At 35.2% G+C, this 21,388-nt stretch overlaps 1 long non-coding RNA gene across 1 annotated transcript in view; it reads right to left on the bottom strand.

Annotated features, from left to right (window-relative positions):
* Positions 1-3,862: 3,862 nt before the first annotated feature.
* The window catches only part of LOC146544395 (uncharacterized), a 42,186-nt gene continuing 24,660 nt past the window's right edge, over positions 3,863-21,388 (bottom strand). The window contains exons 5-8 of the long non-coding RNA XR_014882765.1: positions 15,081-15,131; positions 10,824-10,914; positions 5,384-5,656; positions 3,863-4,700 (exon numbers count right to left, since the gene is read on the bottom strand). This is a non-coding gene — a long non-coding RNA (uncharacterized LOC146544395). The remainder of the gene's footprint in view (positions 4,701-5,383; positions 5,657-10,823; positions 10,915-15,080; positions 15,132-21,388) is intronic.

The following is a 21,388-nucleotide window of genomic DNA, read 5'->3' as shown; positions in this document are numbered from 1 at the left end:
TAAAAAGTAATAGTAATCATGTACTTTCTGAAAATTGGGAATTCTAATGCAAAAGCATGTCTGCCTCAAGATTAAGTGTTCTCCCCAGCAGCTGAGATGATTAAAATGACCAGGCACTTGTGAGCATCAGGAATAAGGAATGAAAAGTGTCTCTATCACAGCTAAAACAGCAGCATTTCTTGGCTTCTACTCAGCTAAACAACAGAAGAAGCAGTAATAATCTCCCTTCGTGTAAGAAAATGTAAAAGTCTAAGCTATTTGCTGGAAGAAAAGAACAGCATAATTTCTGTAAAAGGGATAAATAGCTTAGGAGGGGGGAAAAAAGATTTTTTTCACATACCTGCTTCATGAAGCTGAGGAGTAAAGAATATTCTCAAAACTAGTCTGGCTTCCTTCATCTTATGACTCATATAGGATCTAGTCTCCATTCAGACATGAAACAATAATGCCCTGCACTATTCCCTTTGCATACACATACACCTTCTTGCTCCTCCTGTTAGCGATAAGAAACAGAAATAAGTAAGTATGTGTTGCAATGTCAGGCATCTCAGGTTGGAAAAATACCTGCTGGGAGACTTCAGCTGCTGTATATGCTTTCTCCTCTCCTCCTCATTCCGACCTGTGGGATGTAGCTGGAAATAAAATACTTGAAGCTGATTGTGAAGCGGGATATGCAGAGTGGAATCCAATTTTCCTTTTCGAAGTTAGCTGACCAATGAAGTATGCTACTGCAAAAACAGTTCTGTCAGTATTTCCAAAGTACCTTTGACACTAAGAACATTTATAAATGCATCCAGGAAAATGTCTGGAAATGTAGCCTTTAGCATGCACTTATGAAAATAGTTACATATATTTATAAAAATCTACTTATCTTTTCTTGTTTTGTATAATATATGCAAACCACCTTTTTCTTCATAGACCATGAGTTTTATATATAGCACTGAGCCAGGAGTATTTGTAGGTTTTTGAAAAAAAAAAAAAACAACAAAACATGCTAGGTTTCCTCACCCACAATGAACTCTGAGCATCAGTCAATATTAAGACTATTGGTTTCAAGTGCATATGAACATATCCTAATCACTTTTCCATTATCATTACACAAACTGAATGTGTTTATATGTATCTAGTTATCTGCTTCACACACGAATGTACACAGCATATAGATCAGCAGTAAGAACAAGGAACAATATTGATTGGGTTATTTGACAACATCATTCTGGAAATGGCAAAAGATAAACTGATTATTCTTCTCTGTTCCCAGTTATTTGTATTAATAATTACGAGGCATTTATGAGGTCCTATTCTCTGGACCCTGTACATACATGGCATACACTGGAATTTAGGAATCCATCTCCCTGTCATGCTTAAAGTATCTAAGTGACTGTAATGGACTAACATGAATCAGCCAAAATCTCATTTATGTGAGGCACCACTGGAATTTAGGTTTTAATTCCACTTCTTCTAAGTATATGCAAGCCAGATGGAACAGCTGTGATATTTCAATGTGTCGATGGTATTATCTCTATTCTGTGCTGCCTGGATGGAGTGGAATAATAATATTTTGATCCTCCTGCTTCGTACTTTAGAGTATACATTCTCAGTGGGGCAAAATAAATCAAAAGTTAGGTGGTTTTCGGTGCCTGAGCTTGGATGATAAAAGCTTTATTAAATATGCAGTGTAGATATAACAGCAATTTATGTAGTGTATTCCATAGAAAGACTGGATAAGTAAAATCACAGTCTATCTTATTGGACTTAAGTGTGCTCCACCTGTTCTTATTAAATATTCAATAAACAAATAAATAAATTTTCTGATTTGTTACCTTTTAGTTAGCTTTTAAACAGATGGTCAAAGAGCTCAGCGGTCACATTTCCATCAAGAAACCAAAATAAATTTGGCAACAACCCTATCAGGGTTAAGATCTTTCCTGCATATTTCAGGTTAAAATAGCCTTGGGATTAAAATGTGTTCTCCTATGCTGATTAAACTTAATATCTTTAGACGTCAGACAAAAAGAACCATATGCAATTACTACTCTGAGACTGAGAACAAGGAAAAAAAAAAAAAAAAAGGAAAAATAAGCATTACAATCACAACAGTCAAATGAGATCAGTTTTCCATCTGAAAAATATTTTTTCACAATGAAATAAAGCCTGCTGAGTTCATCAAAGTGGAAAGTGCTTTACTGCTACATCAGAATCTAGATCAGTCTGAAACTAATCACAAGAAATCTAAAGAAGAATGTAATGAATTAGTTGGAAAAGGGATAACTGGCTTTCATTTCTTTTACTTCTTACACCATCTTAATCAGAATAAAATATCACAGAACTTTGGGTTCAAGATTCAAAAGAAACTTGTACAATGCATAGTTTAGAAAGTCAGACTCGGTTGTTAACTGAGATAATAGTACTCTAAAGAAAAAGATGATGAAGATGAGAAACGTAGTAGTAGTAGGGTATCGTCAAGCAGCATGATTGCAGTGTTATTCTCCAAAGAGGGTAATCTTATTTTTTGCAACTAAAACTGGCTTCTGTGCATGCTGGCTCTTTTATTGGGATAGACTGTCAAGTTTGGGATTTTTTTCGTCCTCATTAGCATTAAGGAGATTCTCATTGTAAGTTTCTGCTGTTTTCACACTCTGAAAAGGAGGGCTACATGATTCTCAGTAAAGTCTCATAGAAAAAAACTTTAATTGCAAGGGAAACAAACTCTCAAACAGTGCTGTTAATACCATGGCGTGAAGTTGTTTAGTCCCATCTAGTGGCCAAAAATGACTTTACTGCACAGAATGAAACAAACACAGCACCTAAGCAACAGACCAGTAAATGCTATTATCTGCTTAAGCTCTGGACAAAAATTCTCATGCTTGTATTAGTTCCAGACTAACACTTTGTTAGATGATATCCCGAGGCAAAGCCATATACTGTGAATGCTCTCCAGCCACAACTAATTCCACTGAAAACAGATACAATTGCGTCTCAAAACTGAACTCATCTAAAGAAAGCCCTAACACTGATTTTATTTTCTAGCTGACTTTGCTTTTTGAGAATATTTTTGTGTAGTAAATATCACTCTGTAATGGTATTCTGCAAACTGCAGCTGACAATAGCATCTTAAACAGCTCCTTACAGATATTATGGATTCCATTACTATCGACACAGCTTTAAAACCAAGCAGAACTCCATTTTTCTTGCAAGTGCAACATCCTTCTCACATGGTACATACAACTACTGAAAAATCTCTGGCTTAACGTCAGCAGAGTGGGAGAAGTGTCTTTTTCTTTCAGGACAGCTATAACCACTGTAATTGCTGACACTTCAACACTCTTACTGACTAAGGAAAAGAACCACGTCCTCCATGAAGGCCCAAGATGGTTGGAAGGAGCCAACAGAGACTAGAGGGGGGTAGAACAAGCAAGTGCTCTTGCATATGAAAGTGCAAGAGATACCAAAATGCCATAGTATAATTTTTCACAACAGAAGTTGCACTTCCTCGCTGCAACAGAGAGCACAAACCAAAGTCCCATGCATTCTTTAACTTTACATCCCATTCATCTATTCTGGAAAATCAAATCTTATTTACTTTTGCAGGCCTGGAAGTTCATGTTCCAAAAAGATTATTGCAATCAATTCTGTACTGTGTGTGCATATTTTCTGAGAAAAACATTCTGCAATCATTTTTTAAGTGGCCTACCAGTAATTTTATTGCAAATACACCTTGTTTCTTTATTATGTGCTACAAGTATAATCATGTCATCGCTAGTAAAAGTCTGTTTACTTCATGCAATAAAGGATTACTATGACAAAACTTGGTAAGCATAGCATATACCATGTTTAGTTTGGAAATTTGTATGAGTAAATTTTGAGCATTATGTTACATTTCTGTGTCTCAGTTCAATGTGCAGCTTCATTACATTTATATCCAAGAAACAAGTCTTCCTCCACTTTTCCTTAAGCTCAGATTATTCTGTGTCTGATACATGAAAGCTCCTTGATAACTTACAGAGATTATTCTAATCAAGAATCTCTGGTTAGAAGTACTTTTTTACAAAACACCTTTCACAAATTCTAGGTTACACAAAAACATAGAACTGGCATGCATAACTAAAATTAAATTTGATTCAGAAAGATACTGCATTATTACATTGTCTGGCCTAGTTACAATCACTCAGCAAGAGATCCCAAGCCTAGGGCAATGGATACAGTGTATGAAACACAAAATCCCCCAATTTACTTAAATGGTCTCTGAAATTTCAGAGCAAACTTGATTATATTCAGAATACAGCTTTCAAAATAATGGAAATGTACATTGAGAAAAGTTATCATGGTGTATTGAGAAATCCAGATATATGTAAAAATCGAAGTCCATTGGTTGCAAACAGCAGGAAAAGTGTTGCAATGCACATTTCATTACATATGGAAAAGTCCCAACCTCCTCCTGCTTCCTGTATAGATTCGCATTGCACTAAAATACTCTCTCTGTGTTCATGGGAATCAGGATTTATTGCCTGCACTGAGATTTTTGGCTCATATATATGAACAGCTTTTTTTTTTTTTTTTTTTTTCAATTGCAAATTAATGCATTTTGAAAAACAGTAGTTCTGAAACTAAATGCCTTTGTGTCCTACTTTTCTTTTCTTGTACCTTTCCACTTTAGTGATCATTTGATGTGTTTGAGGTTATACATTCCTTTTTCTTTTCTGAAAAGTACAGAAAAAGACCTCATTAGTGAAATATGAAATGGCAACGATTACACCTTTCTTATAGATCAACCAATACGAATCTCCAAATACATTCTTCTCTACTTTCCAGTTTTCCTATAAACAAGTTATTTTTGAATGGTATTACTGAAGAAGTCTAGCAAAAACAAAATTCAGCTGAACTAATTTAAGTCTTCATTAACCAGTGTTACTGCACTCGTCACACTTGTATTTACAAAGGTCCCTCATAAAATCCTGCACTTTTTAGCAGCCTGCTATGCTAAACTTTACCTGATGAGAATTCTAATCTCCCTGTGCACTAGCATGGGAGTAGTTTTAGCAGCAATCTCCACCAACGTGGTCTAATCACATATGCCAGAGTCACTAGCAATAGCATTCAATTTAATCATTCTTAAGATCAGGCCTACTGAATTTCTACTGGAAACTAACTTTCAAGCTTCTCCTTCCCTTTTCAACATTACCTATTTCACCTTCCTTTTAAGTTAATCCATTATTCACCCCACAAATTTGCTCTGTCTTCTCAAGTTGAAATAATTGTCCTTGAGTCACTAAATCATATGCTACACTGAACTCAAGATAGATTAGCTCTATTGTATTTTTCTTCCCAATAAAATCAATCTTTCTACCAAGGAAAGACACCACGTCTTTGTGATATGCATTACCTCTTGTTAATCCATATTGTCTTTGTGCCATTTTCCATTTAACTCTACATCTTTAGTTGAATTTCCTGAAGAAAGAGTCTTGAAGTCTTCTGACAGAAGTTGAACTGCTGTTGCCACTAATTGTCCATGTCATTTTTCTCCTGCTCTCTGAAAAAATGTCTTCTCATTCTATACAACTTCCCCTCTTATTGCAGTTCCTTATTTGGTTTTTACATGATCTGGTGAACTATGCCCAAAATGCATAAAACTAATAAAGCTTACTGGATTCTTAATCTGTGAAGAGAGAAAATAACTCATATAGAAACAACTGGAATAAAAGAGAAAATAAAACCTTCTCAAACCACAATATTCAGAGCACACAAAATCCTATGCAAATTCTAGTTGAAGTCATCCTTTGAAATAGGAAAGAGTTTGGTGGGGTTTTTTTTCCTTTGTTTGTTTGTTTTAGTGTTTCTTTTGATTAGTTGTTTTTTAGGGTTTTTTAATGTGTTTTTGTTTGTTTGCTTGCTTTTCTGGAATTTCAAAAATCCTGGTAATTGCTGGTGATTTTAAGCAGATCTTGAGCTACTTCTTAGCTGTTACACACTATTTCAACAGTGAATCTGCCTTTTAGTAGCTTTTAACTATGGATTTCTGACCTTAGTGACAATGTGTACATTGCAGATAACAACATAAATCACACAACATGAATATGGTTTAGGACAAGGAACAACACCTGCTTCTAAAATAATTGGGGTCTAGGATGCTTTGGTTTATGATGCCTAAAATGAGCATTCAGTACAAAACCAGTTATTCATGCCCTATTATCAGGAATATATCCCTGCTCAAAAGCAGGGATCTAAGCCAGTGGGTCTTACAGGAATAATTAAAGAGACACAGGTGCCAAAGGGCTCTGCTGATTAGAAATGGACTTGCCTAAACGCACATTGCAGTTAATGGGCAATAGCTCATCATTATGCACCTATCAGTCAGCTTTATGATACAGTCAGTGTCCTGTTCAATTTTGCTGTTTATACAGCTAAGCCTTTTCTAACAAACCTGCTTCACTGAAAGCGAAACCTGATGCAGTATTAAAATATGAGGTAAGACATTAAATCTATCAGTTCTCAAGGCTTAGATCAGTCAATTCAGTTAAATTACAACTGAAACTGTTCACTTAATTAGAGTTAAGTGAATACTATGATTCAAGGAATAAAAGAAATTCATTTTTTAAAGTTCTTTTAAATGTTATACTCACAAATACAAAATGGCAACGTCCTCTTGCCTGAGAAAAAATTTGCTCTCACATAATGAGCAGAAAATATCTGCTCAAGTAATTAGAGAGAAAAATAGAAAAAAAAAAAACCAAAAGGCAAAAAAATAATCTGTACAATACAGCTTTCAGTGTTCTTTGTTGCCAGGGTCAGTAAATAAAGGATCCATTTGTGAATGAAATGTGTCCCTAAGGCTTCAGAAAAAAACTAAACTATAACATCTTCTCGGCTGGAATCTGGTATCTGTTTTTTGACATTGGCATAACAATAAAAAGAGAATTGCAAAACTAATTGCAAATATCTGTGATGCTAAAATATTGTATGAGTTGGGAGTTACTTAAAATTCTATCTGTATCTTTAATTCCTCTATAAATAGCTACTTGTATCATGAAGAGGGTACGGAGAATAAAGGAAAGACTTTTGATTTGCATAGCCGTGGGACATGCATTGCTGCAGGTAGCAAGCAGAAGGCAACATATCTCTTGTTTTTCTGTAGGTCACTGCTTGGAGGCCACACAGGCCATTTAAAAGACTGACATCAGCAGCAGAGCTCTTTGGCACCCGGAACTCAAGAAGGTTATCTTTCTATAATTGCTCCCTAAGCACCACCAGAAGCAAGAGAGCTTTTCATTACCTCCACTGTAGCTCTGTGGTTAAATGCCACGGCTAAGACCTTTATTTGTCATTGTGTTCCCATTTTTTCCTACCCTTCTGTAACATCTGATCCGTTCTTTCTCTCACTTTGTTTTTCTCAGATGCAAAGCACTTGGGCAAGGAGAGATTCTTTTAAGCAGTGTGCATTTCAGATTATCTTAGATGGACATGGAGCACCGTAGAATTACTTTGTCTTACAACTCCCATAACACTTGATATTTATCATAAGATTCCTGTTCTTTACATATATAATTTTACATGGGATGCACATCATTTTTCAAAAGTAGATAATATCTACTTTTCTTGTCTACCAGAAAAATAGCAAAATAACAAATAACAGTAATAAAAATTAACTCTTAAGATCTCAGATTTTGAGAGGATAATACGAAATACTGAAGTCTTTAAAAACTGAAACTGTGACAGGCTTTATTTAGTTTCTAATGCTTAGCCAGCTAAGGTTAGCCACTGCAGTCCATTTTGTACATAGGACATAAAACAATGGGGAAAAAAAAATAATCTCCTTATCTGGCTCTTTAGAAGGTTTCTTTCATTGCAGATCTCACTGCAATTGACAGACTTCAGGTCGTAGAAAAGAACTTATAAGCACTGGAAGTCTTGATGAACTATGTTTATTGAGTTAGGCACATACTCATGTTTTCAGGATTTAGCTTTTGGTTGTAGAACAATGGCTTCAGAAAACATATCACTGTAAGCTCGGGTATATTTTCACTTTGTTTACTTATAGTACACACACTGACTAAGCTTAATGGATATAAGAACTTATTCTGTCCAGACAAGAGTTGCAAGCCTTCTACCTCCTTCCCACACTTGCAGGTACTCTAGTGATAACTTAAGACTGTAGGGTTTGGAAGTGTCATTTTAACTGAAGTCATCTTCACTGAAAATTAGAGAGTAACATTTTATGCAAACTGAATAGATCAGTACAGGCAACTGGCTGTAGTGTTTGTCACATTTTATGTCTGCAAGTGGCAGTTGTGAGGACCAGAAAAAGATGGCAACTACTTGGTGAAACAGTGCTGTTGTTGTCTGTTCTCTCTCCTTCCCTCACCATATGGCTTGTGCTTTAAATCCATTTTGTCCTTGTTTTTGGCAGGTGATGATCTCAGTAAGTCTGAGGGAGCAAGCACCCTGTTCTTTCAGCTGCTCTTTAAAGATGTAAAAATGTATTTCTGGCAAACAGTAAATAACTATATGGTGGAATTTGTAGGTGCAGGCACTCCTGACTCCCAGAGGGCCAGTGGGTTTAGAAATAATAATTAAAAAAAATGAGTATCAACATGAAACATTAAAGTTTTACAAAACAAAAGCATTTGAAGGGAATATTAATCTTCATGCCTCAGGACATAAACAAACCTGTAAGTGATGGGGTGCAGGAAGAAACTTTATCCTCAGGACAGCTTTTATAACTGCACACCACATGTCTTCATTTAGCTCTCTTTGAAACATGTTATACCACTGCTAAAAACAGAATACTAGAGTACATGGACGGATGGACTGTTTCTGCATGGCATTTTTAAAATTTTCTCCTCCACATTACTGTAATGCCGCATTCACTTAGAGTTATTTGGTCCCAGATTTCACTGAACAGATTCTGAGATGACCTTTTTCTCAGCTAGTTTTTCTTTTCCCACTTTATATTTTGCTGTGTAGATTTTGTAGAGGCACATAACCAGAACTATCTTATTTGCACTACTCACAGCCTCAGCTATGTCTTTCACCCTGTAGCCTCATTCACACATTCTGTTTTCCATCTTCTGAGTTCTGGTTTGTTTTGTCTAACAGTCTCCTGTGCTTTCTGGTTTGGTTTCTGTCTTTCTTGTGGCTTTTCAAGTCTTTCTGCAAGATTTTCTTCTTTCTCAAGAAGAATAGCTGGTATACTAACACCTAACACTGCTTAACTGAAAAAAAAAAAAAAAGAAAAAGAAAAAGAAACAAACAAACAAAAAAAAGGCAACAAACACACATACACAAAAATAAAATAAAGAAAAAAAACAAGAAGAAAACCTCCAGAATAGAAATTACCAAAACTGTTAGAGGACTCAGGTTTTTCTTCTGGGAGCTTTTTGTTCATCATATAATTATTTTTACTGTGACAAACTCTGTTATCAAAATGTTATGGAATAAAAAATAATTTTAGCTAATACAGATAAATTTTATTAATACCAAATTCACCAGTTTTAAACACGTGAGCCAATTAATCAAAAACTACAAGGAATTACCGCTTCTAAAGAGTTCATTTTCACGAGATCTATTAGCTGAAGAGAGAAAAAATAGGAAAGTGTGGTCAAAGTAAATCAAACATACTTGCAGATTGCACAGGATAGTCCAGTTCTGCTAATCAAAAGGCCTTTTATCCTTATGAAGTGAAATTTCAGTGTAAAACAGTGACATTTTCTGTCGAAAATGAGGCAGTGAACAACGTAAATTGACCCACATAAAAACAAATATTTTGTTTAATGATAATCATTTTGCATTTGATTATTTTTCCATCCAGGAGTGAACGAATGTATCACAAAGTATGCAACTTAAATGAGTAGGAAGCACGTCAAAGCAAATGCAGATAAACTTGCTTACAAGAAAATAAATGACACCTTGCTGAAATATAAGATGGAATAAAATAAAATGGACAGACTAAACCTTGTATAAATTCTACAGGTACTGTGCTTGCTAATAAGTAAGAGCATTTAGCAATTAACATTGGTGGGTTTGTATAAGCAAAAACTTGATCCAGCTTTTGCATTAAGACCAGTTCAAGAAAGGTCTTCCAATAGTTGTGTGATAAGTATGTTCCCAATTAGAAAACTGCAAAACATACCACGTTGTGATAAACATGCCTTCTTATTTCCAGTACTGCTTAACCCGCCAAAGGCTGTGATATCTCAGTATCAGCCAGATCTTTACTAGGCTTTTTACTGATTCATGCTGAGCCTATTCCTTGTTTTGCGGGTTTCCTTATTTTGGTTACTAGGTTTCCTTGAAACATTACACATACAGAGTTAATTACTGTAATATATAGTTTATTACGATATTATTCCTATGCTTCATTCTGTCTGTGACAGTGCAGCTAAGAGTGTACAGAACTGAGCAAGTGATGATCTTTGCTGTATTTCTGTGAGTGTATTCAATTTGGTATTGGCTAGTATTTTTGATATTGGCTGTAAATTTCAGATTTCATTTCTGTTTCCTAAGTTATTTCATGCAGGGGTGTGTGGGGAAATGACTACAAGAAGGAATGATTCACAATGTAATTAATTGCTACAAATAATTTGTGACCTGATAATTGCGAAGAGGTTTTTTTGACATTGTTTGTACTTTCTTGGACTGGATCAGGTACTATCTCTTCTCTCTAAGACAACGTAATCCAGGAAAAGCCCTGTGATGAGTTCTGGCTGTACTAACCAAAATGTGAATGGGCTTTAGGTGATCTAGGTCAAATTTGTGTACATAGGTCACTCAATACTGAAGATAAGACAACTACTGACAACTTGAATAACACACAACCACTTGCATACCTCTGTTTTGTTATTCAAAAGTTATTCTGAATTCTTCTTTTTTCCTTTACTCCCATATTCTAGACAAAGCATAAAACAACCTGAAAATACCCTGGATAAGAAAAAGAGTAATAAAAAGTTAAGTGTCAGGAGCTTGGATGCTGGGATGTTTGATGCATGTGAACATGAAGATCCATAAAGTTATCTATATTTACAGTCATGCATATAGATAGAGACAAACATACACAGATGTTGCCAAAGAGTAACAGAAGACGTATGCAACTTGACAAGCATTTCATCCTTGCCACTTTCAGATCTTGTTACCACCATAATGTTACTGGACTTGAATTATCACATTTCTTTCAACTGAAAATTTTCAATGCTTCAGAAAGTTTTTTAAAGCAATTACATTTTCTTCACACAGAAAAGAAGAAAGATGGCTTTTTATAGAACCTTTCTGGAGCTACTTCCCAAAGAAAAATAATCCCAGTTCAAAACTGGGACCAGACACATTTATAAGGAGAATCAATAATGTAATACTATAGTGATATCACATTCTCTGTGATACTTGTGGTTGTTTTGGAGTGCCAAGATCCAAGGGATTTTGGCACAGCTGCAAGTCAATCATCTGCAGAGCAGTAGCCACAGAAAAATTTACATGCATGTGAGCACAGAGAATGGCACTGACAGCCCCAGAATGACAAATACCTAAATATATTCTTTTCTTTGGAAGAAGAGAGGAAAACGTCATTTTTACTTTAAAAATAAAAATAAAAATTAATTCAACAGTAGGCTACTTATTTTAACAGGAAGCTCAATTAGAAGTACTCACAGTTGGCTTCAGCCTAAACACTGCCCAAATAGAAACTCTCAAGCACAAATTAATTTACGAGAATTAAAATAGGGACAACTGGGACTTCTGTTCTAATTATGGCACTTAATTGGCAATGCTAATCAATGCATTGAAATATGAGTTAAATATAATATTAAGACTGGAAAGCCATTTTTCAAAAGCCAAACTTGCACTGTTACATCACAAATTATTCGCAGCCAGGGAATACAGACTTCCAACCAATATATCTAACTGCTGATGTTTATTTATGTGCAGCATCAGTGTGATTTAGACACCTAACTCCAATAACCGCTATAAACATAACAGCTTGAATGAATTACAAGCTACTGGAGCAAGATAAGTCCTGAAGTAATGTAATGCAGCCACATTGACAACATCTAGAATTTTACTGTATGTAATGCATGCTATATATCTGAGCTGAAAGAGAACCAAGAGCAGCCACCTGTAAATAATAGCAAACTTGGTACAAGGTGCCTTAAGACATTATTTTAAGAGTACAATATTGGAAACAGCTTCCACTGCCATCACATCTTACAGAAATGCAGATTATCCTAGGTAATATTGTCCCTTTGCCCCATTCCTATCACAAGTGCTCCCACATCAAGTTAGTTAGGTGTTATCACCGATGAACACCTAAAGAAGCTACTCCAAAAACTCATTCTTCTATTATTTTTAATAAGTAGTATGCCTTTATTCTAATATTTGTCATGTTTGCTTTTATTGTCTTTGACCCTTTGTCTTGTATTTGCTGTTTGGCCAGCTTTCTCAGTTGTTTTTTGTTTGTTTGTTTGTTTGTTTTGGTTTGCTTTTTTGTTTGTTTGTTTGTTTTCTGAATGTCTAGCCAGCAATTATATAATCTCTCAGCCTTTGTTTTGCTAGATAGAAAAAGACAGGATCTTTTTGACATTTTCTTCTAACGCAACCTCCCTACTTTACAAACTACTCCTGCAGCCCTTATCTAGCCTTCCTTTAGATAACCAGAATTTAATAAAGTAACCAGGGCAAGGCCCTGAATGTGGCTTTTCTTCTTGTATTTCAGTGTTTCCCACTGGCTTCAGGAAGCACCTAAGTTCACAATCAGTAGTTGAGTGAAGCATTTTCTGTCATTTCCAAGAGGTCTGGGATTTATCACCTTAAAAAGGGACAGCTAAGCACAGCAGTGGTATTAGTAGTGGAAATATGACAGCAAGCAGGAAAAAAAAAAAAAGAAAAGAAAAGAAAAGTGATTGGAAATATACCTTTGTTAAGATTGCTTTCTCTGTTTAGATTAAGTTCACATTCCCTCTCTGAAACATCACATATCCCACACATCACCTTTGTACAGCCACGGCCTGGCAGCCTGTGCCAAACAGAACAACTCCCCACTGCCTAATCTGTGAGCTGTGCTGCTCGTAGAGGTTTGTTCAATAATAACAGTCCCAGAGCTGCCTTCATCTCCCATGTTTTCAACAAAAAAAAATCTCCAAACTGCAGCAGTGTGAAAGATTGTCATTTGTAACTGGATCAAAGGGCCCATTTTATGTTCAAATACTGAAACGCTTGTCTGATGCCTAATACACAACCTATGAAAGGTCTGTCTCACACTCATAAACACTGGGAGCCCTGCACAGAATAGAGCCACAGACCCAAAAACAACGCCTGACTGAAGCAAAGCAAATTATCTTACTGTGTGTCATTGTAAATTAGAGCCAGAACAGACTGACTCCTGAATTTTTATCAAGGTTATGGCCTCAGAGGGGCAGGTAGAGTATCACTATTTCTAGAGCAAAAAGTGGTGTAACCACCAGAGCAACAGAAAAGGAAAAGCTACTGAGAAAAAATACACCTGAGAAAAGCATGCAGCATCACTGAGATTTTTTCCAAGCAACTACTATCTAATGCTAAGAATAATATTCTTTATCCAATTAGTGAGGTTATGTGACAACAATACTTATGTTACACAATATGTCCTGTACCACAGGCAATCCAATATAAAATGCAGATGAAACTACAGAAATAACACAAAATGTCTGAAATATTTACTTGAGGCGTTGAAAACAAAGATAATTTTACAGCATAATAAGACATATTGCTTACCTTGTAGCATACATAAAGATTCATAAGTATCTAGTACAATCTTCTAACAGTTTATTTAAATTAATCTTTAATAAATCTGTATTATCCAGTAGAATAAGCATATCCTATGTGACCAGCAATAAAATTGCTCCCAAGTTTACAGAAGAGAGCCTAGTATAGCTATTCCAACAATTTCATGCTGATTATGTTGATAAATTAAAGCAAAAATAGTTCCAGTGTAATTACTTTGTTTATGATTGAAAAAAAAAAAAGAGAATATCAAATCAGTGTATTTTCTAGTGTTGCTACAGTAACGCCAGAATAAAAGTAATTCATTATTAAACACCCCTGTAATGCTTCTTTAAACTGAGTACCTTTCTGCCAGTACATTCATGTGAGCAAAATTTTACCCACGTGTAAAAGAAAAAAAAAAAAGAGGAAAAGAAGAACAAGAAAAGTTGACGGAGAGTTCTTCTCACCAAAGCAGTATTGTGTATCCTTCCTGGCATGCGTATTGCTTAATGAGAGATATCTGTAACATGCCAATGCATATTTGAGCTAGCTATTTGCAAGATTCCATGTTCTAGTTTTGAAGTGCTACACACAGATATTTTTGCATAACACAACTTCAGAAGAAAATTCTGTAATTTTTCTTACATTAGCAAAGAAGCATGTGTTAATGATGTGGAATAAATTGCTTATAGGTAGCAGAAATGCTCTGATTTCAAAATATGTACTAATACTGCTAGGATAATCAATAAATTCACTGTGTTAATGGCATCTAAAATATGACTTCTCTTCTGCTTTATAAGTATGCATAACCATCAGCTTTCTATTTCATTAGTATTACTAGACTTTGTTTTGTTTTTTTTTGTTTTTTAATTAATTCTGAAAGCATTTCTTGCAGAGACTGTAAGGATATAATTTATCCATCAGACAAACTCAATTATTTTTTGATCATTCCATAGAGCTGGTTGAATTCAATGTAATACTAGTAATATATTAATTTAAATAACAAAAATGTTAGCACTTGAAAATGTCTCAGAAGAAACGTGCCAATACTGTTATTGCTGTAACAATTCACTACAACAGATATCTCAATGTAATTTGGTTTTCAAAAGTTTTTGGAAGGAAAAATAGCTATGTTTGCACATTCAGTGTGCATGACTTGGATTTAAAGAACAGCGAATACACAAATACAATATTCACCTTATATAGAACAGATAAAAACCAAAACCTATTGGTAGAAAGGAGCCTATTTTCATGAATTACAAGCACACTTACTCCATTACAACAAAATGTTTCCTTTTGTTGTTTATTCTTTCAAGACCTGAAGACATTTCATTATTCAATTGGACTACTAGACTCACCTTTCTTCTTCTTTTTTCTTTTCTTTTTTTTTTTTTCAAATTGGGTAAATCCTGAAAAAAAATAAAGAAGAAAAAAAATACAAGAAAATAGGAAACAAAAACAACCGAGTATATATTTATCTTAATAGTCAAGGTATTTGTGTCAGCTTCACAACTGTGAGTTCTGGATTTGTGTGGAGGTATTTCTATTCTGAGGGTGAGGGTCATTCTGATTTTTGTTTTATATTTGTTGGGGTTCACTTTACAGCTTGGCTTTGACGGTATGAGGTGCACAGTAGGCTATTATTTTTGAATAATATTGAATTTTCCTGTGTTGTACAAATGTATGTAGGAAGGGCCATTCTTTTTCCACAAATCTGAGAATTAAACTCTCGTAGGTCCATGGATTTCTGTAAGCTACTCATTGTTCTAACACTGAAGCCAGATTTTTTAATTACACGGTCTGGCTGAAATCCATGACTTGTTGACATTGTTCACCTCTTCTATAGCATCTGGTTCACTGACTAAAATATGAACATAATACAGATAACACCAATCTAGATTGCTTATTGCCAGCCTTATGTAACTGCCTTAGCAGGTTTTCTTTGTGGAACATATTATGTTTAAATAATGCCAGAAAGCTTTTTTTTTATTTTTTTATTTTATTTTTTACTATGAATCCTATTTACTTCTATTACCCCTTTCTCTGTGAGTGGAAAATAATCATTAATAATGATTTCTCTGAACAGTGGCATAAAGATATATACTTCAATGGATTAAAAAAAAGAAAAGTGCGTATTGCTGTATGGATTTACACCATATATTAGGATAATAAAGACAAGATCTACTTAAATGATTTTTTTAAACTCAAGTTTAGGAATTTTAACTAAAAAGTTCCACATCATGTTGTGTTTGAGAGCAATACGAAGAAAACTTGTTTCATTTTGTCATCAGAAATGGCATAGAAAGGATGAAATGTTGCACAAGTACAGTAGGCAATCAAATGCCTTCACATAGTGAGCTTTATTTTTTTTTCCTGGCAATAACAGCTCTCTGATTTGTTTCCAATTAGTAAATGACACACTATTTTTTTTTCTAACAGTTAAAAAAAATAAAAATGTTTTGCTAACTCCCAGAGCCTAATTTAAGCCCACTGTTCTTAATGTTTGTTCAACAAAATTATAAAATTTTCATTCATTTAAGGAAAAATGTGAAAAGTCAGTGCTTCTTGGAAAAAGGCCAATCTTTTCAAGGTTCAGTGAAGAATATTTTTGTTCTTTTTTCCCTCAGAAAAATCACTCCATATAAACAGTTATTTGTCTCAATCTACCAGATGGCTTTGACTGCAAAAAGGGCTTACTGGAGGTCAAGCCTTGCGCTAAACATCTGCAGGGAAAGTCAATGAAGTCCACAGTTTCAACAAAATACTCAGAACTAGATGTTCGCTGAAGTCATTGGAAGAGTCTGGAGGAGGAGCAAATCACAGGACCACAGAATCACCACGGTTGGAAAAGACCTTCCAGATCATCCAGTCCAACCATCCACTTATCACCAATACTACTCACTAAACCATGTCCCTCAACACAAAATCCAAACGTTCCTTGAACAGAAACACATATGGAAAATGCCACAAGGTCATTGAAAGATGAAGATGGAAAGGACAAAGAGAATATTGCTTCCATTGATATCGCCTAAAAACAGCATACTGAAAGGTAAGCTGATTGCACATTCTGAGGCAAAAATAACTGAGGTTGCATTAGTTTTCATTTTGCATAGAAAAGTGCTTTAGCTGTGGGGCAAGGAACGCTGAATCTGCTCAGGAAAGAATCAACAGTTATGTTACAAAGAGTGATCTCCAGTGCAACAGAGACACCGTAACACAACAGTACTGAGGGAGATCCAAGTCCTGCAAAGAGCAATCAGGCTAGCTTGGTTTCTCTACCCAACAACTTAGTCCTGCAGGAAGTTACTGGAAAGTTTAAGGGAAGTTTTACACTTCGCATGGACTATTAATTCAGCACTGACACACTATAGATTTATTGTTGCCACTGGCCATGCTTAAACAATCACAGAAGTTAGCCATAGGTGTTGCTGTCACATTTCTAAAGAAAAATTGCAGCTGACATTGGATTTTCGTCTGTCATGCTAAAAGTATTGGAATAAGTTACAAGAAAAAAAAATGAAATAAAGTTCCATCAATCCTTACATTGACCTGAATTTAAAAGCAGATCCTGGGCATGATGCCGACAGGTCATCTTCACTGGAGTATTGATTTGCCAAACCAAGAAAATAGGCAAGTATAAGCATGAAGCCAACACTTTTGGGAAATCAAGCTCAGGCTTCTCAAGCCAGTGCAGTTGTGCTCCCAGGGATTCTGATCCACTGCATGACACAGTAGCTTCCCACTTAGGAGATGGGGAGGTGTAGCGGCGTGCTTCAGACATGTCAAAAGACTGTGAACAGATTCCTGTCCAAGCAGTAACGGTAACTTGCACATGGCTCTGCTTACCATCCCATAGGGCAATGGTGAAACAGAGTTCCTAGAAAAGTGGAATATTGGGAAGAAAATAAGTCAAATAGAAAGATGATTCAGCTTTTTGCTGATTCACTGTACTTTGAAATCTAGTCCTTTCTTTCAACTGAGCATTTTTCTGATCACATCTTCAGAACCTGGCTTGCTGCGGTTGCTGATGGGATAAAAGACTGCTGTATGCTGAGAGTTAACCATTCATAATGTTTTATGAATAGAGCTCATTTCTAGTTTGATATATTATTGCAGAAAGTTTTACGCAGTCAACACTTCACAAGCATGACTGTCTCTTCTACCTCTGAATGTACATTCGGCTCAGCTAATCTCAAAATAATAATTTAACTTACTAGTTGATTTTAAAATACTCTGAAAGAGGGCTGTGCTGGCAGATTGGTCATCCAAAAATAGTTTTCGACTGCTTCTATATCCCAGAAATAGGATGTTTTGAATTATCGCATATCATTAGAAATAGCAGCAGAAATCGTCAATAAGCACTCATGCTAATGAGGCACAGAACACTCCTACTAGTGTGGAAACAGGAGATGACAGCGTGACCTATTTTCACTGTTATTCAAGCGTGCTTCTAGTTACAGATTTAGGGGTAAATAAGAACACTTGACTTTTTAGGGTTCTTAATAGGTTCTGATAAAAAAAAAAAAGCATTCTGATTAAGTAATACTTCTTCTTGCAATTTAAATTGAGAGCTTGAAAGCAGATAACTGGAGAAGCTGCAGGATGAACTAGGAAAACCATATAACCTTAGTGAATGTGTAAAAATATGGAGGACTACAGGTTTTAAGATGTACTACTTTCACTCATTCCAGTGCCATAGGATCTTTACTGCATATATTTACTAGGTAGATGATCAAAAGTTCTGTTGCAGTATATCTGTATCAATTCTATTGTCGTACACATGAAGAGAAGGTCATATGACTTTCCAAAATCTCTTGTCCCATGAAGGCACAATGATAACGTAAGGTATGATCGAAAATTTAAGTATGCAGTATTGCCATCCGGTGATAAAGATGGCTAAGAGAAGTTGGGGTAAAAATGGAGAGTCATGTGACTAAGTCTTTGAAATTCATACTCTGAAACTGGAGAATGATATCCAAAATTAAAGAGTAGAAGTACTTAAAATACAATAAAAATAAATGTGGTAAGTAGAGAAAGGGGATGATTCTACAGGCTTTACATATTCTTACTACTGGATCATATGTTCTCTACTTTAACAAGCTAAGTTTACTGTAAACTGTAACGTTGCATCCATTTAAAAGACTTTCTGAACCATAGTTTAACAACAAATATTCATTTCCCTCAAAAATCTCCAGTGTTTAAAATGGGAAATCATTTTTCTTGTTTCATTCCAGAGCACAGTTCTAATATGGAGAGGCGGTGAAGAACATAAAATGGTCTTTTGAAACAGGTTTTGTAGTTCCCAAACAATTCAAGAGTTTGTCCAGAATCAAACTGGAGAAAAGGTGAGCTCTAACTGCAAGGCCTGTAAGAGCTGAGTAGCAAGTTCCCAGCTACATATGGGATAAGAATTCTCGTGTACTTTTTATTGCTAATGAAATTTGATGGCCAAACCAAAAGCAGTTTATAGAAGAAATAACAGCAGCAACAGCAACAACAACAAAAAACACATTGACTGTTGATTTTCATCCTGAACAAATATGCTCAAGTCTTTAATTTTAATTTTTGTCAGAGGTTTTAAAGCTGTTGTCGCCTGCCTCAAGGTGAACTTCTAAACAAGATAGTTCAAAATGAAAATTTAAAACATTTCATTTTCTTTTTACTTTTTCCTTCTAGATGCAACCTATAAACTTGAAGATCATACAGCTTTTTCATCTCACTTCCACAGGCCTTTACCAACATGTAACATTTCAGTTTTGTGAGAGATTATCCCACCAGCTACCCTTCATATACACTTCATTCATCACTTGCTTCTAATCTCAAATCACAGCAAAATAGAGAGAGAAAAACCTTTACGTCATCATCAATCATCAAAAACACTAAAGCTCATATGTTAACACATAAGTGTTAATGTAACAGCAATAAATTAATGCATATCCCTTTTCAAAGGAATCTATGCTGTGAATTCTATCGTCTCCTAACTAACTTAAGCAAATGAAAGCATATATGTTTGTCTTCAAAATAGGGTTAATTCATATCAATCGTATTTTTATCACATCCTACGTAAGCTTGGATTTAAATTAACAATTATTTGAATTTAACTTAAATTCATATTTTTTAAAATATACACCCTTCAGAATAGGAAATATAAAAGTATTAACTTCTGCTAGAAGGCTGGATTAGAAAATAAATATTTGCTGAAGAATTAAAAGGCCAAAACTCACATAAGCAAGTGACAGGAAAATACAGGCATTTCTATTTCAGCTGACCTTTAGATCAATACCCCTCTCCTCTTGCCCCAAGCATCTGTCAGACAAGCACTGTCACAAAATACCATTGCTAACCTTAAGCCTTCTCCCACTAAGCACTACACTTCGGGTTGCACCTACCATCCCCTAAACCATTAAAAACTCTGGTTTTGCCTCGAGGGCACTTATTGTAGTTCTAACTTTCTTTTTTCTTCAGTATTTTAAAAAGCCCGATGGTAAGGATAACAATCATTCTGCCATAGCTTTTCTCAGATAAGAATAAATGTCAGTCTGCATGGTTTTTACAGTAAATAATGAATTTGTTCAATGCTACAGACAAACCAGACAGAGTTGTAGTCAGAGTCAACAATTTCAAAATCTGCTCATAGTTTTAAAACACTTCCAATTCTGCTTGTCAGCAATGAACTACAGATTGCCAACCTGTCATTTCAAATGAAAAACACCTTTGACATCCTTGAGTAGTGTTGATGCTTTTTGTCCTTTTTTTTTTTTTTTTAACTTTTTTTTAAGCCGCTTACTTATATTGTGGCTACTTTATTAGAATCTGACTTTAAAGTTGATCCTGGCATTCATTAAGGATAAAAGGATATGTGCAGTGACAACCTCCAGTGCACTGCCATCACTCAGATTGATGGGATTTTTGCCTAGGGATCTAATCTCATTCCAACAAGCCACCTGGCAGCTAAATACAATTAGTGAATAAAACAAAAAAGTTTTAGATTAATTTTGCATTAAATTACAACCAAGGGCAACATTTGCTGATGTGTCAGATTTCAGCTTCTTTCATATACAAACATTACTACTCAAGCAAAGAAATAGAGATGTATACTCAGCCAAAGAAGCTACGAAATTTTTATTGTGTCTGGAATCATACAGTGAATAGATATGATACAGCATTTCTCGTGACAAAATTAAAGTGGCTTGGGCCTGGAAAGGAATGACATTAAAGCAGCAGTGATCTTAGAGTAGAGTTCTGCGTAGAAGTAATGTCAGTGAGTTGAATGCTTTCATTTTGCTTCACAACTTTAACCAAGGATCTACTTTTTCCTTGTCATTTGCCAGCTTTGAGTCAAATCAACCTAAGCACTCTCTAGATCAATTTTTATGTCATTCTGAGGTATTTTTTTATCAGTGAAGAACATCTTTGAATTCACAGAATGTCTGAAAGCACAGACACATGAAGTTAAACACATATACATGAAGGAAAAATTAATCGCAAACATTAAGCATATAATTGTTTTACTCAGCTGCCTACATAATTCCCCTGCATATCTCTTTTCTATTACATAACTAAAACCACTCATACAATGGAAAAAACCTAGGGAATTATTTGTTCTTGTTTTGCTTTGATTTCAGCATACTGGACAACTGGCCTGCAGAGAAATGAAGGAAACTTG

This window comes from Meleagris gallopavo, chromosome 4 (assembly GCF_905368555.1).
Source record: "Meleagris gallopavo chromosome 4, MGAL_WU_HG_1.1, whole genome shotgun sequence".
Lineage (NCBI taxonomy): Eukaryota > Metazoa > Chordata > Aves > Galliformes > Phasianidae > Meleagris > Meleagris gallopavo.
Note: the sequence above shows the minus strand (reverse complement) of the source record. Positions and strands in the feature narration are given on the sequence as shown.